Source organism: Lontra canadensis, unplaced genomic scaffold, assembly GCF_010015895.1.
Source record: "Lontra canadensis isolate GAN:19392208 unplaced genomic scaffold, GSC_riverotter_1.0 scaffold76, whole genome shotgun sequence".
NCBI lineage: Eukaryota > Metazoa > Chordata > Mammalia > Carnivora > Mustelidae > Lontra > Lontra canadensis.
Window position 1 is genome coordinate 6,567,001 of NW_022631070.1, and position 24,545 is coordinate 6,591,545.

The following is a 24,545-nucleotide window of genomic DNA, read 5'->3' on the forward strand; positions in this document are numbered from 1 at the left end:
ATTGACTATATTAGAACCCTAAATGATACTACATGATGGGAAAGAATCCCAAAAGTAACCTCAAGGAATGTATAACATTCAGGAATTATCTTATTCTTGAGATCATTTCATGATCTGAGCTTTGTTAAAAAATAAAGCTACAGAGTAAAACCACAATTTCCTCAGTGGGTTAAGTTGTATGTCAATTTAAACTTTTTTCCCACTCTGGTGAGATAGAATTAACTCACATCAAACTACACATATTTAAGTTGCACAATTTGAAGAATTTTGACATATATATGCTCTGTGAAGCCATCACCATAATCAAGACACTAACCCCTTCCATCTCCTCCAGAGGTTACTTCATGTCCCTGAGCCATCTCTCCCTCCCTCCAATCCTGTCCTGGCAGTCAACAACCTATTCTCCACCATTATGGATTAGACTGCATTTTCTGAAATCTCGTAAAATGGAATCATACAGGAAGGATGGTGTTCTGTGTCTTCTTTCACTCAGCAAGATTATTTTGAGATCCATCCATGTTGTATGTATCAAAAGGTTGCATGTTATTACTGAGTGGTTTTCAATTGAATAAATATACTGTATTCTGCTTGCCTTTAAGTCTATTAATGGACATTTGTGATGCTTCCAGTGTTTGGTTACTATAAATAAAGTTGCTATGAACACTGATGTAATTAGTTTTTTTTTTATTTTCAGCATAACAGTATTACTTGTTTTTGCACTACACCCAGTGCTCCATGCAATCCATGCTCTAATACCCACCACCTGGTTCCCCCAACCTCCCATCCCCCACCACTTCAAACCCCTCAGATTGTTTTTCAGAGTCCATAGTCTCTCATGGTTCACCTCTGCTTCCAATTTCCCCCAACTCCCTTCTTCTCTCCATCTCCCCTTGTCCTCCATGCTATTTGTTAGGCCCCACAAATAAGTGAAACCATATGATAATTGACTCTCTCTGCTTGACTTATTTCACTCAGCATAATCTCTTCCAGTTCCGTTCATGTTGCTACAAAAGTTGGGTACTCATCCTTTCTGATGGAGGCATCATACTCCATAGTGTATATGGACCACATCTTCCTTATCCATTCGTCCATTGAAGGGCATCTTGGTTATTTCCACAGTTTGGTGACCGTGGCCATTGCTGCTATAAACATTGGGGTACAGATGGCCCTTCTTTTCACCACATCTGTATCTTTGGGGTAAATACCCAGTAGTGCAATTGCAGGGTCATAGAGAAGCTCTATTTTTAATTTCTTGAGGAATCTCCACACTGTTCTCCAAAGAGGCTGCACCAACTTGCATTCCCACCAACAGTGTAAGAGGGTTCCCCTTTCTCCACATCCCCTCCAACACCTGTTGTTTCCTGTCTTGCTAATTTTTTTTTATATACATTTCCTTCTCTCTTGGGTAAATACCCAGTAGGGGAAGGGCTGCTTCTTATGATAAGTGTATGTTTACCTTGTTTAAGAAGATGTCAAAGTGTTTCTAATCTCACAGTGTATGAGAGTCCAGTCCTTCTAGAAGGCGGGTGGTGGTATCTGATTGTGGTTTAAACTTGCATTTTCCTGCTGACTGTTGATATTGTCTTTTTGTGTATTTTTGGAGGAAAATTTGTGTATTGGGGGACTAAAAAAATATTTAAATTAAATTTAGTTAACATATACTGGATTATTAGTTTCAGGGATAGAATTCAGTGATTCATCAGTTGCATAGAACACCAGTATTCATCACATCACGTGCCCTCCTTAATCACCCAATTAACCCTTCACCGCATTCACCTTCCCTCCAGCAGCTAGAGGTCAGCATCTCTTATGGTTTGTCTCCCTCTCTATTTTATTCTTATTTTATTTTTTCTTCCCTTTCCCTTTGTTCATCTGCTTTGTTTCTTAACTTCCACATAGGAGTGAAATCATATGATAACTGTCCTTCTCTGATTGACTTATTTCACTTAGCATAATACCCTCTAGTTCTATCCACATCGTTGCAAATGTCAAGATTGCATTCTTTTTGATGATTGAGTAATATTCCATTATAATATATGTATATATGCATATATATGTACACACACACACACACACACACACCCCACATCTTCTTTATCCATTCATCTGTCAATGGACATCTGGGCTTTTTCCATAGTTTGGCTATTGTGGACATTGCTCTTATAAACATTGGGGTGCATGTGGCCCTTCAAACCATTATATTTGTATCCTTTGGAAAATACCTAGTAGTGCAATTGCTGAGTTGTAGAGTAGCACTGTCTTTAACTTTTGGAGGAACCTCCACACTGTTCTCCAGAGGGGCTGCTCCAGTTTGCATTCCCACCAACAGTAAGAGGTTACCCTTTCTCCACATCCTCGCCAACACCTGATGTTTCTTGTGTTGTTGAGTTTAGTCATTCTGACAGGTGTGAGGTGGTATTTCATTGTGGTGATTTGCATTTCTCTGATGATGAATGATACTGAGCATTTTTTCATGTATCTGTTGGCCATTGGGGGGATTATTTAATCTTATTTGTGAAGAAATATTCAATATTTTGTCCATTTTATTGGATCATTTATTTTCATATTCCTTTCCTGTTTCCTATTTTCCTATCCATTTTATTTCCTATTTATTTTCCATTCTTATTTTCCTATTACTGAATTGTAAGAATTCTTCATATAATCTGGAGACTGGTCCTATATTTGATGTTTGTATTGCAAATATTTTCTCACTCTGTTCATTCTCTTTTTGACTGTGTGATTTTTCTTAATTCTTAGGAGAAAAAACAGTTTTAATTTTAATAAAGTTCAAGTTATGATTTTTTTCTTATAAGATTCAGGAGTGTGTGTGTTGTGTGTATGTGTGTTTATCCAAAATCATAAAATTTTTATTCTCTTTTACATATTCTTCCAGATATTTTAGTTTGAGATTTTTAATTAATATATGCGATGCATTCAAAGTTTTTAAATGTGTGATTATGAGTAAAGGGTCTATGTCTAATGTTCTGGTATCATTTGTCAGAATGACTTTCTGCTTCTCATTGAATTGTCTTGGTATCTTTGTCAAAAATAAATTTATCATGTACGTGTAGGTTAACTTCTAAATAGGTGATTCTGAAATGAGGGGCAATTCTGTAGGGCTCTTGGACATCCCCCATTGGATGGTTTTTTGTTCTGTTTTTTATGGTTTCTTATTTTATGGTTTCTTGTTCTGTTTTTCTTTAATCTTGGATAAATGGTTAAAGTTATAGATGAACATTAAGAGGGGGCACATGGGTAATCCATACATTTAATGATGTTTGTCTTGATTTTCTGAGAACGTGCTTTCCCTGAGTCTTTAAATCCCCAAATCTGTGTCTTCTAGCTCCTGAAGAAAGGTTCTCTCTTGCTGCATTTTCTTTGAACGGTGTTATTCTAGCTGTTTTCCAGGTGCTGCTGCTTCTCTGAGCTGTTTGATGGCTTGGAGCGTCTTATTTAGGCTGTTGATCTGCTTGTCTGTCTTGGGCTCTCATGAAGTGGTTGAGTGGCAGTCTTTTGTGGTATGCTCTGCGGGGCTGGAGTGGGGCCCATCGGGACTCTTGCCAGTTTTCATGCCCTGCTCTTCAACTTTCTCAGCCTCAAGCTTCCTTTAACTTTGAGGGGCTGTTTTCAGTAGCAGCTTTTCATTTCCTGGTTGTGATTTTACGCTCAGGAGTGGCTCCTCCTCATGCAGTTTAGAATTGATGATTGGTTTATTTCCTAAAACCGGCATCTGTAAGCCATTGCAGCTTTACACTCTTCACTGGGTACATCGCTTGGAACTGCTTGGTAATTCATTGTTTTTGCTGGAAACAGTCCATCCAAAAATGGGTGCCAAGAGACCTGCCATATTTGTGCATTTGATGGCACATACTCGTGCAAGATAGAGCCAGGTTAATGCTGAATCTTGTACCTGATATTAACATGGAACCTGGGAAGACACGTAGCTTGTTAAAAGGCATCCACCATCTGAGCACCAAGGGACACATTTGGAATCAGAAAAAAGTTTGTAGTTCATAATATCCCACCCTTTTTTGTCTCTTCAGTTTTCCAAATTTAGCTAGTACTCATATGTGTCTATGAGGATGGTCAAAGTCTGCATTACGACGGCTGGTTCCAAAGTCAAACACAGAATCACATTTGGCACCATAAAACCATAATTTGAGCTACATCATCAAGAAGCCAGTTTTGGTAACTGTGCTCCAGTGTGTCCTCCGTTTGTTGCTGGGAACTCACGCTGGACAACTGTTGAAACACACCAATTAAAATTGCGCACAGCTCCCTTTGTCAAGAATCTCTGAAAGCCATAAAAACAACATATGTCAGCTTTTAATAAATTTCAATAATTTTTAAATACTCCCTTTATTTCCATAAAATATTTACTAGTTTGGTGTTTGTTTCTTTACTCAAATTATCCATGAAACATTCAATAAAACAACGTTTATGATCTGAATATTGCTGGATCTCTGTAATTCTGAAAGGGCTCTGTGGGTCTTGACAGAAGGTCTTATAAAAGGAATGACAAGATAATTGTTTGATTAGCACATGGGTGGTAACAATTGGAGAAATGGGGTTGACATAGAGAAACCCATTAAAATATCTGGGGTGGTGGGATGTAGAAACAAGTGAGTCATAACAGCAGAAGAGAGATCTCATTAACACTAGAAAACAAGATGGAGACTTTTTTTTTAAGCTTTCCTATCTCTAAACCAAAAGCTGCTTGTTTTTAAGCCCATCAGGAAGCTCTTGCCTCCCTTACTTGGCTGATAATAAGCCCCAGTCTATCCCAAATCTTTGTACTTACCAGGCTTTTAGAGCAAACGAGAAAATAGTGAAGTTAATATCCCTTAACAGGTTTTTCATCTGTACCAGTTTCATTCTGAGTATGATAAATCCATCCAATACACTCAGTCTTTACACAAAAATGATTTAAAATGGATGATTAGTTGGGCGCAGTAATTGAACTTTCCCCTGGCTACGAGAAAATCATGTCTCCAGTAATAAAGACTCTTTAAAACAACTGAGTTTCAACACAAAGATTGACCTCAGAGGGTGAGGGGTTAATTTCTCATTTAATTTCTCCATTTTCTGTCATTCGTACCTACCTTTTGGAGTCTCCCAATCCAGTGTCTTTAATTTCATTTCCCTTAATGTCTACCCTCTACTACTTTCTCACTGGAAGATGGGCTTGTCCTTTTGGTCTTAATGGACACATTATTCTTCTTCCAAGTGGGTTAACTTGGCCACATAAATTTTTTGCAGTTAGTGGGCCGTATACATTTGATTCTAAAATAGGTAGTAGGGGAGTTCTTTACTTTTAAAGGTGTGGGTTCCTGACTCTACACTTTGATCTTTATAAAGCCATATGGTTTTTCTGACCTTGGATAATGTAAGAGATATTGGGCAATTGAAGATGTGCAAAGGCTGTTGAAAATCTGTTGAGAAATAACAGAACACTAGGAGAGGATGGAGACCATTGCCCTGACCACCTAAGGTATCTGCATCTCCATTCTTTTGGATGCACCTGGCAAGAGATCAGAATTGCTATTAACAAAACTAAATACCAAACACAGTGCTTATAAGGCTAAACCCCTCTTCCCACCACTGGAGTTTTCCCCTGGCTGATCAATGGACCACCCATGGGTGGTGGGGGGAGAGTGAGGGTCCAGAGTGGTTGAGGGAATCCCATCCTAATATCTTCTTTGGATGGATGAAGAGAATTCAGTTCAATAGACTGGGATTTATTAATTAAAATGGTGAGGTACTCAATTTCAAGGAGCCTCGGAAACCTAATCAAAACTTTTCTTGAGTTTTTATTTAATTCTAAATTTTATTTTACTTTAGTCATAGCTTCTGTAATTTTTAGTGCAGGAAACTGCAAAATAAATTTTTAAAAATTGTGAGGAAGTAGCATTACCCAAGTATCAAGTATAAAAAAATCAGCTTGTTTAGCTCATGTGTGTAGTTTGGCCAAAGCTGCTGAAGGGTGTCCAACTTAGAGCATTTAATGCTTTATTTTTTATTCTATGAATGGATAACAATTCTGTCATTTCTGTCCAATGAAATTAGATAGAAAATATTTATGTGACTAACTTTTAGTATATTCTATGTACTTCGTCCTATCCATATTTATGCCTAAATACTACTCCAACAGTTAGGTAGTTTAAAATAAGCCATAATATATTCTTCTGAACAAATTTATATAAATGTTGTATGAATTTGAGAGTGACTTTACTTGTAGGAATATATTATAAGAAATTCCTTCATTTCTAAAATATATAATAAGCTTATAAGATAGAGAAAAAGGTTACTATAAATGCCCTTTCCTATTCATTTAAAATTGTTTCTTAAAGCTTCCAAGACAGGTGGAAAGGTCACCCAACACCCATGTTAGTGTGTTCATTTAGTGACAAATTTTTCATTGCACAGCAAGTGAAATCTTAAAAAAACTGTGGTTCTATGGGTCGCTGGTCTCAAGTCAAAAATAGATGCCACCCAATTTTATGTAAGTTTGCTCCATAACCATTCACCAAAATTGTATCCTTCATCTTTCCTCTATACCTCCATGAGTTTGGAGAATGAATATACCATTCACATGAATTTTGAGAGTCACCTGGATATCATGACTGGCTGGCACCGTTAGAACACAACAAATTGTGTTATTTCTGTTGCATGATAACCCACATCTTCATGCTTTGCTAAATAAGTGAGATAAGGGGTTGAAGCATTTTGTGATCAGAAGATGGCTATGTAATTTACAAAAATGTTTTTAATACTGTTATGGCCTTTCAGTTCTAAATAACTTAGAAACAATTTGGACTTTGAAACATGTGGTCTAGGAGGGCTCAAGGGATGGTGTCCTTTAAAGGATTCAACATAGTCAACTTATGTCAGTGATCATCCATGCTAGGGACCCTGCTCTAGGGCTGTGTGTTTCTAATGAGAACCCCCTTGAGAACATGCACACTGACATTGCTATAAATCCATGGTCTCCCACTCTGGTTAGAGGGAAGATTACTCTATTGTAACCTTCTTTGGTTCTCAGCTGGAACAGGGCTACTAATGGCTTTTAGCGGGGAATGGCTTAGCAGTAAACGGCTGCTCACGGACTAATGGGTCTGTGAAAGCGGTTTCAGAAAGTGACAGCAGGCGGTGAGTGTAAAGAACCAGATGCTCCAAGAACTCATGAGATAGGCACGACTATCCCTGCCCCAACTATACCTACTCACAAGCCCAGAGGCTTATGAACAGTACATGGGGAGATGATGGGGAGAAATGGTGGGATTTTCCATCAGTTTGGAATATGCCAAGGAATGTCATCTGACTTCTACAGTTTCTGTGTCTCATCTCCAGATCGAATTGTATTAACTGCCAAGCCAACCTTCGGAACCCACCTGTTGGAAAAAAAAGAAAAAGCCCTATTATGGACACCCTCAAGCAGCTGATTCATGATCCTGCTGATTCAACAAAAGAAACGAGTTCAATTTTTATCAGATCGTAAGATTCCTTTGAGCTCTGATTTCTGTATACATTCTATATCTCTAAATCCTTTAAACTCAAAAGAATGTCCTTATCAATAAATTAAGTTCAGAGGTTATTTCTTAATATTCCAGCTTCTCTGTACAATAAAGTTAATAGATGACCTTCTTCATTTTTCTTTTCTTTCCCCACTGGAAAAATAATGGCTCATGATTTGTCTTGAATTGCAGATCTGTTCTATTGGCCTTACGAGGCTGTTTCTGGAAATTTCATTGTAAAAATGAAAACGTCAGGGGTGGAAGATGCAAATTTCTAGTAAGTCACTGGTTCCAAACCGTGAGTTAGATATTCTCATGAATAATGTAAGGGTCAAGCACAGGTCACCCCGAGATGGGTCACTTTGACACAAAGATTATTTTGGATTAGAAGCAATCAAAATCCAGCAGATTTGGGAAAAGCTCTTTACCTCCTGCACAATTGGTTAAAAGAATTTGGTGGAGGACCTCCTCCAGGAAGAGACCTATCACCGCAGAAAGCTACGGAGAGGAAGCGAGTATGGCAGATGGGGAGGAACCTAGGGAAGCCTGTTCCATCAAAGTCCTCTCTTTGCCCCATGGTTTCTGAACGGTCCAGCAAACATCTGTTTACCAAATTCTTGTTCTTTTTCATTTTTTCTGTGAATTGCATTCCTTCCCTGTGAAGTCCCAGACCCCCACCCCCTTCTCCTTAGTTCAGAATGACATATATGCCTCATTTTGCCTGACTGCCTTTGGAATTTTTCCATGTCTGTGTGAATTCCCTATACGTATGAAATTAAATTGGATTTTCTCCTGTGAATCTGTCTCATGTCAATTTGATTCTTAGTCCAGCGAGAAGGACCTTGAGGGGTAGGGGGAATTCTTCCTCCCTGACAATAGTCATCCAATATAATATAAAAGAAAGGGGAAAAAAAAAACCACAGTGTGACACAATTGTTCATGGTCTATGTTAGGTATAGCATGGAAAAAGTGGTTTTTAATCACCAGCCATAATTTCTGCTGTTCTGACATGTCAGAATGGGGCAAATTGGCCAGAAATTTTTAATGAACACTGACTTACACAAATCTTTTTCTTTTATCACATATATAAAATATAAGATCTCACTGTATATGTAATGTATATGTAATATGCTAATATTTCTAGAATATTGTTATGAAAGCAGGCCAAATACATTTTGTTGTCATTAAAATGATAAAACAGAAACCTGGTATTCATCATGTTATAATGTCCCTTTTCTAAAAAATGTGGAATCCAGGATAAATAGGTTTCGAGCATTGTCTACCGCTCTTCAGTACATTATTCCAAGATGTACCTCCTTCCCAGAGGCTTTCTATAAAAAGAAAGAAATGTGAAATCTGTAGGTTCTCTTTGTTAGGAGACTATAGAAGCGTCCATTCTATGTTTTTATTAGAGAACAGAGAAAAATGCAGTCTCTTGGTGCCTCATTAAGAAAACTTCAATCAGATGTTATCTTTGTACATGTTTCAAATTAAATAAGGGAATTGTGACTGGTTGGCTCCCATGACTGATCAACAAGATTACTGGTGTTGAATGGGGTCAGGTATCCCTCCCCAGGCACACAACTTTTACAAGAGTGGTCATCTGGTCTTCTCCTTAGGACTGAGTGAGTTGTGGGCAAATCCCTGCGCCCATCCGTTGACTGTGCATGCAGGTTTGTGGGTGGGGGCAAGGAGCAGATCTCCTGAGGCAAAGGGAGAAAGCAGCAGGAATAACACCTAAAAGTTACCACCATTGACTTGAAGAGGCACCGTTTAACACACTATGGAACTGGTACTTTTTCTCTTGGTATCCTGAAATACCCTTCTCAGAGACACTCCTGTTCAATTGGTGAGGAAGTTTCTCATTCTTGCCAAATCGTGAAACAATGGACCTACAAATCCATTTCACATCTTATATTATTAGTTATGGATTTAGTGATGGAATCTTGTTGTAAGGAACTCTTGATTGGCAAATTGATAAAGGGCATTCTGATGCTGAGATGGGCCCTTTTAGGTCTCTCCCCCATCTGTGCGAAAGCGACTTCTTATCACCTCATTTTCTATGGTTTTTTTGCTTCTATCTCATACAGGAGCATTCACTCACCTGTATGATGACTAAACACCAAACACCATTGTCGTCTTTGAGCCTTAAGATGGTGAAGGAGCAAAATATCGATACTGGGGATTATTTAAAGAAATATGATTTGTTCAAAGAAAATTATTTGAAAGTTGAAATTCCTTCTAAAATTGACACTTATAGACAGCTTGTAATCATCTTTCCAGCTAATTTCATCGAGGTGTAACTGTATTGGCTCATTACTACCACTTGGTACTTTTAAACTAGGTAGATCTTTTTTTAATTCCTATCAATAATTATTATTCATATGTGCATTCATAGTGAAATTCATTCTGATGAGATTCATTAATTTATGTAGGATGTTCTCAAGTCTTCAGGCAAAAACTTAACAATTATTTCATTTCCTCCTTTTAAAAATGAAATTCATATGCAGTTAACAATGTAATTAGGACACTGTCCAAAAGATGTCAGAAATTACTGCAGTCTGTTGGAAGGCAGGAAGTTACCTCTTTTGAAGAATGGGTTAATATGTGGTAAGAAAGAAAACACTCATCCAGCTTCGAATTCTACTCAAAACCGCAAAGCCTGGAGCTTCAATATTAAATAATGACTTTATTGCTTTGCCTAAACCATTTTTCCCTTTTCTCCAATATTTTTTTCCGTATTTTATTTTTTAATTCACTGAATCCTAGAAAATAACTCCAGATCTGTAAGCCTAAGGTGGTAATTTTAAAACTAGTTGAAGGGGAAATTTAAATTACGCATTCTCTCTTTCTCTTGTTGTTGTTCTTTGGAAAATAAAGGCAATGAGGGACATTAGGGATCATCCCGTCCAATTTACTATAGAGATGAGCAAATTTACGCCCAGAGAGATGAAGGGAATTACCTAAAATGAAGCAGATCGGCGGCAGAGGGGATGGTCAGGCCTTCCGGTCTAGAGTAGGGCCTGGATGCCAGCCGGTGCTCTCATCTTTCCCCGACTTTAGGGTTCTTTATTTAGTCAGGCTTTCCTCTCTCTGTACATGTAAATTTTAAGACGCAAATTTCTCTGTTACTAAAAGGCCTGTTGATAAAATCTGTCTTTTACTTTAAAAACTCTTGAGTTGGAAAATCTAATACGCAGGCATAATTGGTAGGTGTCTTTCCCGTGGCTCCCTGGTCTGGTCCCTGACCAATTTCCAGGGATGTTGTATTCTCATCTGCTCTGAGGTTTGAAGATCGCTCAGAGGAACTTAAGGTGTGTCCCTCTCAAGGTCATTGGCAACTCTGAGGATGCGATCTTCTTCAAGTCATACCTCCACAGGGATGGAGTGCGAGATGGTCATGTTTGTAATTTAGACCAAGAGTCCCGCCTCTAGCGTCTGCCATTATGCCCCACACATTTATTCAAATGCTCGTTTATACCCCGTCTTGTTTCTGAAAGGATCTGTGGCCATCCCACAGCCCATAGTTTCCATCCATAGTTTAGGCAAGCTTTCTGCAATGTTTAGAGACTTGAGGACATCACTGGTTATGAGGCATCTAGACCCTTAGAGTCATTAAGTACGACTAAGAGCTACAGGACTATCTGTAAGGCATGAAGGTGGGGAAAAAAGGATGAATAAATTATGAAAATCACAACCAAAAAAAAAAAAAAGCATAGTTGGAGAAAAATAACTCCAAAGACAAAGAGTAAGAAAAATGTGCAAGTGTGCAAATAGCCATAATAATAAAAATAAGTTTTGTTTATACAAAAATCAATTCAAAGCCACGTCTGGTAAGCTTTTATACTAATAAGTATCAACATTTTGGCCCTCTTAGTAAATGTTAATGCAATGCAAATGGTATTTCTCTATTTTAAATAAATGTACTCCTCTTGACTATAAATTAAGAGAAACAGGTCCAATTATAAGAGTTTAAAATCCCCCCCCCTTTTTAAACCAACTTCTAAGTTACATAAATATTAAAATCTAGAAAGAAAACATAATACATTATTGGGTCAATATCTTACAATAAACATCTCAAATTAATTATTAACTTCCTACAATCAACTAATTTATTTTGATATACTAAAACATAAAGGGCTCCACATAAATTATTGTTAATTACATCAATTTCATCTCTAATGTTGTATATTTTCCATTGAGCTTTAATTAGAGTTATTTATATGTGTATTATTATAAACAGATTACATATATTTTTTTTTTTCCAGAACTGCGGTCACGAAGGACAAAAAAGCAATCGGGAGTCAAGAAGTAGAATAAACATGGTGTAATTCAACAGTGTTGGGAACGGCAATCAGACGGAAGTTGTTTGCCATTTATTTTACTTTTCCTTTGGCCAGTGTTGTGTCGGAGTCCCAGCCCCTCGTGTCCTTGTGAACTGCCTGTAAGAAACAGTACATCTCCAACTTCTACACGCAGGACTAATGACTGAGGAATCTTGCCCAGATCTTCCAGATTCTGTAGGTCTGGGATGGGACTTTTGAGTCTAGATTTTTTTTTTTTTATAATTTTATTTTTTATAAACATATATATATATATATTTTTTTCCCCCAGGGGTACAGGTCTGTGAATCTCCACGTTTACAAACTTCACAGCATTGAGTCTAGATTTTTAACAATCTCCCAAATGATGCCAACCACGGATTTAGAATTCTAGTTTGGGTAGCAGGGCCAATAGGGTGATAGGTCTCAACTGTGCTCTCTCGGCCTCAAGCAAGAGTAATTAGATCGCTTGTCAAAAATAAATGCAGAGTGGGGGCACCTGGGGGGGCTGTCAGTTGAGCGTCTTTTTTAAACATTTAAACATTTTAAATATTATTTGGTTTCAGCTCAAGTCGTGATCTCAAGGTTGTGAGAGCGAGCCTTGCAACCGGCTTCATGCTCAGCGTGGAGTCTGCTTGAGATTCTCTCTCTCTCTCCCCTCCCTTTCATGGCCCCCCAATAAATGAATAAATCTTTTTAAAAAATAAAATAAATGCAGAATATTAGAGATCAACCCCCAGACCCTGTGGAGCTAAATTCCAAGCGAAAGCCAAGTGCTGAGCAAGCTGTGCACGTGAAAGTCTCCGCACACTGGGGACTGAGAAGCCTTTCTCCCAAGGGGACTCTGCCTAGTCTGCTGCTGTATCTGCATGTGACCTTGAGTGTTAGGCATGGGGTTCAAGGGCAACTGTTCACAAAATAATCAAACGGGTACAAAGGTGTCGAAGAAGTCTGGTGCAAACAGTTACTGCCCGAGACAAGTCACCAGATCATTAATTCTCTAAGAGAACTCTGTCATCTTGCCTCTTCATGTGACGGCGTGGACTCTGGCTCCTGGACCCACAGCCCTCACCTCTCAGAGTGCATAGGAACAGCTACAACCCTAGGTTAATCCCCCACCCCCACCCCAGAACTTCGGGGTAAGTAGAATTCGTGTTTCTCAGCTCCCACGTGATGCTGAGGCTGTTGGTCTACGGACCACACTGTGCCCCAGACTACTGCATGGCCTTGATCCCTCACAGCCCCTAGAAGGCTGAGGTCCTGTTGCATTTTTTCAAGTATTCTTTACAAATGGTTTATTTGTAGGTTTATTGAACCTGCGTGCCGAGATGGTCCAGGGGGTTAAAAACCAGCATCAGATAGAGTCCCTGTTTTTTGGGTTTTTTGCAGTCCAAGTAGATAGAACAAGCTAGGATAGAAAACCATTCCAGAATACTTCAAGGAAGCACACACAGCCAAGGGTTAAAATGAATGAATTATTCCCACTTCAGAATTCAGTATGGACTAAATTAACTTTTATTGGTTTAATGAAAAACATGGCATTAAACATATTCCTGTTTGCACTGATAGCAAATTGAAAGAACAGTAATTCAATATTTGCAGATTCTTTGGCCTTTTCGATAGAGGCAATTATATCTCCTATGAATAATGATTGCTTCGTCCTGCCTTACCAATCCTTATGTTTTGAACTAATTTTACGATTATTTTCTATTTCCATGTGATTTTTTAAAATTATATAATATATCACATGATACTAAAACAGGCTTCCTGCCAGTGCGTGAGCTGAGGGGTGCCCTTTCGGATCCTGGTCACACGGAGTTCTAAGGGAATGACTCCCCTTCCGGTTTTGCTCCGGGGTGCCCTCCACTCAGAATCTGCAAAGCGGGGCTGAAATTCCAAAATGCACGATGCCGTTCAAAAATAGTTAAGTGCATGCATTTCTGTTATGCCTTTTCTATTTACATTTAAAGATGCACTGAGGAAAGTCTGTCCCCAAACCATTTGGCTGCTCCTCTCAGCGCTCCGGGGCCAGCCCTCCAGTCTCACTGCTCCAGCCCTTTTCCGGATTTCCAGGCGCCTCTTCAAGTCGGTATGAATGTGCAATGCTAGATTTAAAAGGAGGCCTTTAAAATAAATGTTTTCATGAAAGACACATTGTCTGGTCCCTTGTTTTTTATTCACCAAGAAGGAGGTATTTTAGAGGTTTCCCCTTATAATACCGAGTCCTCTTTTGTTCTTCCAGACTTCAGAAAAGACCTATTTCATACGTATAAAGCAGCACTATTTGTTTTCACGGTCGGAATTTTTAAGAATTAAGTCTTTATCCATCAGAAACTTAATCTGGTGTGCCTCTGGAGATCCACAACACGTTTGCTTTTGTTTCTTCAGCTAGCAACTGGTTGTCCTAACACGATTTATTTGAGAGCCCTCGTGCACTCTCTCCGTGGTTTTCTGGGTCATCTCCAGTTTTTTCTTGATCTTCACCAAGGACTTCCCGGCACTCCAAAACAAACCCACATCTGCTTTGGTGATCTTCTCTGTGGTCCGTTCATTTTCTGTTTTATTAATTATTCTTTTACTTTTTCTGTCCTGTGTTGTTCTACCTTTCAAGTTTTATTTGTCTTTGTTTACCTACTTTCTTAAAGGGACTGTTTAGCTCACTGATCGCAAGCTTTCTTTTTTGTTTTTTGTTTTTTCCCCCCTCTAATATATACATTCACAATTTGAAAAAGAAAACGAAAACCTGTAAGCATGTTTTCAACTGCATCCCCAAGTTCTGAAATGGCGGGCCATTTTAAAATTGCGTTCAGTTCAAGATATTTTCCAAATTTCATTGTAATTTCATCTTTGACCCGTGGGTTATTTAGAAAGATAGTGTGTGTTTTCCAAATGTTTGAGGATTTTCTCATTTTCTGATTTCTAGCTTAATTCCACTGTCTTCACGAAGCATGTTTGTATTATTTTAATCCTTGGAAATAGTTGGAAACTTCATTTGTGGCCCAGGATATACTCTTATTTTTGTAAATGTTTTACGTGTACTAGAAAATAGCATGTATTTTTGTAGACACTGGAAAGAATATTTTTGGTATGTCCATTGGGTCTCCTCAGCTAACATCTTTTAGGTCTTTATGGGTCATCATTTTCTGTCTGCTTATTTTATCATTGACCTTGAAGGGTATGTTAACATCTTCCGTGATGTGGATTTGTCTCTGTCCTCTCTTATAAAGTTCCTTAATTGTATTGTGTATTTTGAGGCTATGCTAGTCCCCGAATTTAACGTAGCAACTGCTGCCTTTTCTTAGTGAATTGCACCTCCTAACATGAAATGTCCCCTTTATGTCTAGTACCACTCGTTGTCTTGATGTCTGCTTGGTCTGAGATGCATCTAGCTACATGGCCTTTCTTTTTCAGTGTTTCCGTGACAGATCTTTTTCCAGCATTTTACTTTAACCCTTATTTGATCTCATATGATCATTTGTAGAACATTTACATTATCTCATCGAGAGACTCAGACGTGAGTCTCTCGTAAACAACACAGAATTAGTGTGTGTGAGCATGTAGGTATGTGTGTTTTAATTTAGTCTGACAATTTTTGAACTTTTTCTTAGAGAACTTTTATATTTAAAGTACTAGCTAATTTATTTATGTTTTGATTTAACACCTTACTATTCATTTTTCTATTTTTATGCTCTTTCTTCTCCTTTAGAGTAACTCTTTTAGATTATCTCTATTATTCTATACCCCTTAGCTTTTTCATTGAGCCATTTTTATTTCAAAGATTATCAGACACTCTAGTATGCATTCTTTTCTTTTGTGAAGTATACGAGAACTACTTTTAATACAATTGAAGGAAATAGCATAAGACATTTATTTTAATGAGCTTTTTTAAGCCACTCTTATTTTTTCAATTTATTTGTCTGTTTGTTTATTTATTTATTAATTATTGTGTTCAATTAGCCAGTGTATAGTACACCATTAGTTTTTGATGTAGTGTTCAACTATTCATTAGTACTATAACACCCAGTGCTCATCACATCCCGTGCCCTCCTCAATGCCCATTCTCGACTTGTGAACTCTGAGCATATGCGGGCACTCCACCTCATTCAAGATAAGACAAAGAGCTTATAAGTCTTACTTCATTTAACTCTCTTCCCAACTCTTAAGCTATTTTTGTTTCTCTTTTTGAGTCTAAATTCATTTTATATTCCAGAATATATATATGTATGTATATACATATATATAACATATAAATAAAAATAAATAAATAAATAAATAAATAAACATATATATTTTAAATTTTATGGAGTTTGATATTTATTTGTCTTGCCCAAATCTTTACCTTTCCTTCTTCACACCTTCCTGTGACTCTATGGGGACTTTCCTTCTGCCCGAAGGACACTCCTCACTATTTCCTTTCATGCAGATTTAAGGGGGGATGAACTCTATTAGATTTGTCTAAAAATTATTATTATTAACCTTCACTTTTGAAAGGTATTTTGGTTGGATATACGGTTCTAGACTGGGAGTGTGTCTCTGCACCTCAAATATACCGTTTTCTTGACTCTACTGCTTGTTCTCTGAAGCTAGCTGTTCATTTGAAAGTAGGCGGTATTTTTTCTCTGGTTGCTTGTAAGGTTTCTTGTCCCCTTGGTGTTGATGATGCCATCATGATGTCATAAAGCAGTCCCTGAAAATTGCATATTTATTTGCTTGTTGTTCATATACTCTTTTTCTTTCTTTTAAAGACTTTATTTATTTATTTGACAGACAGAGGGAGTGCTAGCAGGGGGAGTGGGAGAAGGAGAAGCAGACCTCCCACTGAACAGGGAGCCTGATGTGGGGCTTGATCCCAGGACCCTGGGCTCATGACAGAATCTGAAGGCAGATTTTTAACAATTGCGCCAAACAGGTGCCCCCATCTACTCGTTTAATTGGTTGTTTGATCCCTTTCTTATTTTTGGAAAATTACTCGACTTTATTTTCTCAAGTCTTGTTTCTGGGCTACTCTTCCTCTTCTGCATTATATTCTCCACGTTTTCTGCAGATCTATCTAGTGGTTTTCTTAATCCTCCTTTTTCCTAAGTCTAACCTACTTTTACCCATCAGGTGAGTTTTTAATTCCAGTTGTTAAATTTTTCATTTTTAGATGACAACTTGCTGCTTCTTATAAAGTCTAACTTTTTGGTGAAGTTCTTCATCTCGTCTTTCATTTCTCTGAACATATTAAGACAAATTATTTCCAGATCCATGAAGGTTATATCTCTTATCTGTATTCTGTTTCTGTTTTCTGCTGTTTCTTGTGGTGTGCGTGTGTATTTCCTTCTCAGCTGATTCTTGCGACTTAGGTGTGTGAAACTCATTGGAAATATGTACGATAATTTGTTATCTCCTTTGGAGAGGATGGTTCTTACCTTCTAACAGAAGGCTGGTGACTTGACAAAATCCTGAATCACATTTTGCAGTTTGAAGGAGAAGCCTGTCCTAAAGCTGGCTTGGTGTTTTTTCTAAGTAACTCTTATTTCTCAGGTGTAATCTTTGGGGTCCAGATCCAAAGCCAGGCATTTTTCAGATGTGACTGCCACTGTTGGGGCCCTGCTCCACCATTCCGTGTTTCTCAGGTACATATTCTCCTTATCAGAGGATGTTTCTAGTGGTAAAATTATCCCAAGTCCCAGATCACTTCCCGGGGATGCCTTGTCATCTCAGATCTTGGGATCAAAATTTTTCATAGATCTCTGATGACTTCAGTCTGATATTTAAGGTGTTTTATCTGGCTTTTACTGTTCTACTCATTAGAAAAGTTGCCCTGAATATCTGAGCCCACCATCGTCAGAAGCAGAACTTCCTTTTTCTGCCTATGTGAAATGTCATCTTTACAGATATCTGACATTGTTGTATAAACTTAATCCAAATTTTGGATTTTCCTTTCTGTTCGGTATTTCTGTCCGTACATGTGGCTACAACTTACTGTTTTATTCACGGGGGCTTTATAACATGTCCTGACACCTGTTAGGATGACCTCTTTGTACTGTCCTATGGTCTCTGAATCAGTCCTCCTTACTTCAGCTTTTTGTTTTCTGTTTGTTTCTCTCTCCATGAGCTTTTGAATAAGGTTAGCTAATTCTCGCTTAAAATCTGTTGCTATTTAAAGGAAGAGGATGATCTTAAATTTCCACGTTGAATTAAGACAGAAATCTCTGGGATGCTGGGCCTTTTTATTTGAGAACATTGTTGATCAATTGATATGTTTGTAATTCTTCTGTCCTTTAATAGTTTTAACAGCTTGTTTCATAAAGATATTGATATTTTAGTTATGCCAATCTTACGTAGTTTATCATTCTGGTGTTGGAAAAGTGATATTTTCCCATTGTTATCGGGTGTTGATATAACGAGGGCTATTTATTCAGTAAATTTGTTACATGTTATACTGGATTTGTGTTGCAGTGTAGTTGTTAGCAAAATTATCTTGGTTTTTGATTTAACTAAAGCACTTTTCTTTTTTTTTTTAAGATATTTATTTATTTATTTATTTATTTGACAGAGAGAGATCACAAGTAGGTGGAGAGGCAGGCAGAGAGAGAGGGGGAAGCAGGCTCTCTGCTGAGCAGAGAGCCCGATGCGGGACTCGATCCCAGGACCCTGGGATCATGACCTGAGCCGAAGGCAGAGGCTTTAACCCACTGAGCCACCCAGGCACCCCAGCACTTTTCTTTTTAAAATAATAGTAGATTCACGGGAAGTTGCAAAGATAGTATACTGAAGTCCTGTGTACCTCTGTCCAGTTTTCATCCATAATTGTAATGTAATATCAAAACCACGAGTTTGTCCTTGGCCCCACGTGTAGCTCTGTGTCTTTTTATGACACACATAGTTTTGTGTGACCACCCCTGCAGTCAAAACACAGAATGTTCCATCACCACAAGTATCTTCCCCTGTGCTATGCCTTCATAGTCATAGCCTCCCACCCATCTCCACCTTCCTTAACCCCAGCAAACACTAATTTTCTCCCCATCTATATAATTTTTGCCATTTTGAGAATGTTACATAAATGGAAACATAGGATACATGACCTTCTGAGACTGACAGTTTTTGCTCAGCACAATGCCTTGAAATCCATAAGAATTGTTATGTGTGTCATGGTGTGTTCCTTTTTATAGTTTGGTAGTATTCCTTGGAACAAATGTAATTTTTTTTTTTTTTAACCATTCAGCTCTTGTAGGACATTTTAGTTGTTTCCAGATTTTTGGGTTATTTCAAACAGAGTTTCTGTGAAGATCCATGTACAGGTTTCTATATGGACAAGGTTTTCATTTCTTTGGGACAAATGCCCAGGGGTGGGATCGATGGGTTGTATGCTAAGTATATATTTAGTTTTGGAAAAAATTTCCAGAGTGACTGAATCAGTTTGAGGGAAGGGTAGAAAAAGTACAACTCTTTACCCTCCCATTTATAATATAATTGTCCCCAATATTTCCTCTAACTACAGAGAATTGTAAATTGTTTTCCACCTGTCAGGTGTCATGATTTTGAAAGCACAACAGGAGAAGGAAAGGCAATTGTATCTACTCAGAGTTTCGCTTTCTTCCTCTTTGATGTTCCAAGTTCCTTCTCTTATCTTCTTTCTGTTTAGAGAAATTCCTTTCAGTCATTATGTTAGTGGAGGTATGCTGGTGACAACTGTCTTCATGGTCTTTGTCCGAGGACACCAGGACTTCCCATCTGGGCTGGAAGGATATTGTCACTGGGTCTGGGACTGCAGGCTGACTCTGCATTTCTTCCATCCCGTGATAAATGTGTCCCTCCCTTCTGGGCTCCGTGGTTTCTAGTGAGAAAAGTCTCGTTGTTCTGATCGTATTTCCTCTAGAATGAGGCACCTTTTTTCTCTCACTGCCTTCGAGATTTTTCCCTTCATCTTTAGTTTTCAGAAGTTTAAATAGGAAAGAAGTTTAAATAGGCATAGACTTCATTGGTGCCTCCTGTTTTAGTTTACCGGTCTTTGGCCAAATTTGGGGAGTTTTTAGCCATTATTTCTTTGAGTTCCTTCCCAGGGCTGCCTTCATCCTGGTGTTCTTGTGCTCCAATTAGAGAGGGTCAGATCCTTTGTTGAGTCCCTGAAGGTCCCAGGGTCTTTTCAGTCTGTTGTCTCTCAGTCATTCAGACTGGGGAGTTTATGTTGTTCAGTCTGGAAGCTCACTGGTTCTTTCTTCTGTCCTCCCATTCTGTTGCAGAGTCCATCTGTGGAATTCTTTTATTTCTGTGTTTGTATGTTCAGGTTTAAAACCCATTGTGTCATGAAGGTGTGGATCTTACTTAAGTACTCTGTTAGTAGGCCTTCGTCTACAGCTTTGGGAGGAGGTTGGGTCGGCCTCATTACCTCAGGGGGAAGTGGCCAGGGTGAAGGGCACTTCTTTCACTGGCTGGTGGAGGGAGCTACGGCTCCCCACCACTGATACTTTTTGGGCTGCAACAGGCAGAGGTGGATGGCTCCAGCCCGCCGTGAGGCTTCAGTGACATTAAGAGACAGGGGAGCCTTTGTGCCATGCGTGGTGGTCCAAGTCCTGACTCCTCGTCCTCTTTGGTTGGAGTGGAACTGTTTGTATCTACAAGTTTTCTTGTGTGGCTGCCCATTTCCTTGCCTTCTGCTAAGGAGAATATGCTTTCCTTGGGGCTGTTTGTCTGCACCCGCTGGTGTCTCCAGATGGCCAACTTCTCCATCACATTTTCCAGGATGCATGAGGGAACTCAAAACCATCTTTTTCTCGGGTCCTGAGGTCCTTAGGCATTCTGCCTTCTTCTGCCCACTTTTCAGAATCTCCTTCTATTTGTTTCTTACAATGTCCACAGTCTTTAGCTGTACCTAATGAGATATAGAGAGAAAACTGTGCCTACTCCATTTTTTTTTTTTGAGATCTTTCTTGACTTTTTGGGAATGGAGCTGTATTAGCTAAAATTCATTTCCCCCAATATTTAGATTTAAAATGTAATAGCAGTTGGGAGATTATAGCACCAGAAAGATCCCCTAAACCTCAAAGACAGTGGTAAGTAAAATTGCTTAAGAAATTTTGTAGATTTATGCTTTTTTGTCGCAAGATGCTGATTTTCAGTGAACCTAGTTGTGTTTGCTGCTCTCAGTTTTACTGTCTTCCTTGCACCTGGTCCTTGCTATGTTTAGTACTCATGTTCCAGGGCAGGAGCTAGGAAGAAGCAGCAGGACAGCTGAGGCCCTAACCCACAGCAAGCAGATTCACACCAGAAGAGGGAAGGAGAGTCTGAGTGAGTGTCTGAGACCTCAGATTTCTTTCCCTGCCAGTGAGGACACATTTTCCTTCCTACATGGATTTAGAGGAAGGCAGTATGTGTACTTTCATTTCAGGGCAAATTTACTGAATGTCTTTGTTGTGACAGGCATTTTGCTTGTTGTTTGGAATTGCAGGTACAACAAGAGAGTGGAGCTCCTGATGCTCCCAAGTGAGCTCTGTCACAGCAGGTCATACCTTGCAGAGTGGAGAGTGACTGAGCAGAGCCTGGTCGAGACGGGATGCAAAATGCAGCAAGGAGACAAAGACACGTGACCTCACCCTGAGAAGTCAGGCCCTCTTCCCAATGGGGAGAATCTAGAAAAAGGGAAAAACATGTTCAAAGACATGGACATGATTTTAGGCAAAGGTTGTTTTGTTTTCTTTTCTCCCCTTCCTCCTCCTCTTCCTCCTCCTCCTCCTCCCTTTCTTCCTCCTCCTTGTCCTCCTCGTCCTCCTCCTCCTCCCCCTCTTCTTCTTCTTCTTCTTCCTCAGATGTGTGTGACTTTGTTCACGTTTTCTTCCAGGAATGACCAAATCAACCCTGCTTTCAGTGACCTCATGTTGGCAGTGAGCCCCTGTTAAGAGGTTAGCAGGCCTATAAATTTCATTCTGAGGCATGAATGATTTGACGTCTCTCATTTTGGTCATGGTTATAATTTGTAACCAGATGCAAATGCTGAACATGGCTAATTTCAAGGCCGATAATAAAATTTCCAATGCCCTGGCGCTTGAGCACTAGTGAAAAATTGAATTATATCAGGAAGTTTTAGAATTTAGTCAAATTCCCCAGCTATCTGATTGCAACCACAATACATGCTAAAAATCTGAAAAGCCGAAGGAGGAAAGCGAAGGACAAATGAATGGAATGAATGAAGGAAGGAATGAATGAAGGAATGCGGCGGTGAAGAAGACAGGCACAGAGCAAGAACAGAGGGAGGAGGGCGCTGGATACTGGGTCACATTGTCACTTAGGGTTCACTGGCCCATCGAGGTCTCGATGGACACCCACTGTAAGCTGAGTGCTGAGGGGGTGGAGCCATGCAGAGCTGTGAGCATCTGCAATGTGTGCTGTGGGGCAAGGCCCCACTCTCAGAAGGTCCTGTGCTTGGTTCAATGTTCTGCTGCTGCCATCTTGAAATTCATAGTCATTTTATCTTTGACTTGGGTTTTTTAAGTGTAGTTTGATGGGACACTGGAGCGTGTACCTGAGCTGAGGAAAGAAGTGTAAGTTGCACATCCCCAACTGCATGCAAAGTTTGCAAGGCCCCCGAGCACAGAGTCCTGGTACACCTGCAGGAATGGGAGTTTAGCAAGAGTCCAGCGTTGAGGAAGTGGGAGCACTGACAACTCCAGGAGACCTGTTCACCATTCAAACTGGAACTTAGAACGCACACAGAAATCAATGAAACCTAATAATTGCATGTGGCCACGGAGCCATGTCATAGCCTTTCTGAACAACTATCTTTTCCCTGTATTTGCCAACCATGTCCTTGGACAATGACAGCATGGAAAGAAAGAGAAAGTGGCAACCTACTGCCCCCCCCACCTGTCTGACCTTCCTTCCGTGGCAGTCAGTGGAACACAGAGAGTGTTGGTAGACTGTGTGCATGTCACAAATGGAAAGGAAGGCGCTGAGTTTGATTTGTGCAGTAATGACACTCTTCTGGTAAGAGCAAAACCCATACATGTGTCTGAACTATGAATTGTACAATTGCCATGACTCCAAAGACACCGTGAAAGAGCCCATAAATTAAATGTCTTTTATATTTGTATCTAAAATTGGTGTTGCACAAAAGATGAATGGTAAATTCCATGCTGACAATTTAAGTTCATGTATTTTATTTCTCAGAATGATGTTAAGCAACACATGAAAGATACCATGACAAGTTGAGAGACCACATAGGAAAATGATAGGCTAATATTGTGGCCCCTTTAGTGGCACAGATTTCCTACATTTTGAACAATGAGTTCTGAATTTTCCTTTTGCACAAGACCATTCAGATTATGTAGCTGGCCCTGGTCTCAGGTCTACATGGACTGGGAATCTAATGAGGGAACCATTAGATTCAATGATCAACCATTGAACATAGTTGTCAAGTACTCTGAAGGACTTTGCAGCAAAGATTGTAATCTTCTCTCCTTAATTATTGTGCTTCTTTAAACAAAGGATCAAGAAAATAAGAATCATTTTACATTTAATAATGGATGAGGACTAGGGTTGTTTAGAACGATGACTGTCTTTCTCTCTCTCTCTTTTTTTAACCTCTGTTACTGGATAGAAGTCACCTGTATACTCTATCCAAATGGTTTCCACAAGAAGTTATTTAATGATGAATCCATTTACATGTGAGTGCTCATATTTTTAACTAAGGGGCTGCAATCTGGGAGATAGTGAACTGGTGAAAAAGGGGTTGGGTCAGTAATCTTCTGTGTCTCTTATATGGGAAAAATCCCTGGGTAGGGGAGCAAAGGGAGGGCCAAACAAATCTGTCTGCCTTGTGATGGTTGATTCTCTGCACCAGTCTGACCGGGCTAAGGGATGCACAGATCACTGGTATGACATTATTTCTGGGTGTCTGTGGGGACATTTCTGGAAGAGATTAGCAATAGAGCTGGTGAATTTATAGAAAAGATCTTCTCCAATGTGGTTATTAACTTTCTCTTTCTGCTTGAGCTGAGATGTCCATCTCCGGTCCCAGGACATCCCGGGGCTCCTGGTTCTCTGGCCTCTGGGTTTGGACCAAACAACACCACCAGCTTTCCTAGGTTGACAGGTTGTGGGAATTCTCAACCTACACAATCACGTAAGTCAATTCTCCATAATAAATCTCTCTCTTCTTTCCTCCTCCTCTCTCTTCTCTATCCTATTGGTTCTATTTCTCTACAGAGCTCTGGCCACTCTAACCCTCTTCTTCCAACTCCTGTCGCTCTTGGCTGAATGTGACACTGCTACATGGATGTTCCCTGTGTGTCCTGGCAGCATGACCTGCCTCTTCTGCACCTGGGGTAGACAGCCTCGTCTGGCTTCTGCTGTGCCGCACGTGGATGAGGAACAGAAGCTCAGGCATCCCTGAAGACTGAGATGCCAGGAGACAGTAAGACATTCACTAGCCATAGTTCAGGCATCCAGGGCAGGAACGGAGGCCAGTGGACCCACCACGACCCCAGACATAGGTGGCCTGGAAATTCAAATTAGAGAATACATTTTCTAACATTTTTGAAAATAAAAAGTCTTGAAAATATTCTAAGCATGAAAGGAATGTGATTTTTAAGGCCAATTCTAAAAAAACATCTAGGAATAGTGAGACAGATTTTTAAAGAATAAAATTCTGGGAGAATTTTATTTAATATTATTTATTAATATTTAATACACTTTCAGACAGATGAGAAGAAACTACAGAAGTTGTGGG

The 24,545-nt window shown here is 39.3% G+C and overlaps 1 pseudogene; it reads right to left on the reverse strand.

Annotated features, from left to right (window-relative positions):
- Positions 1-3,316: 3,316 nt before the first annotated feature.
- LOC116881720 lies at positions 3,317-24,203 on the reverse strand (annotated as a pseudogene).
- Positions 24,204-24,545: the final 342 nt, after the last annotated feature.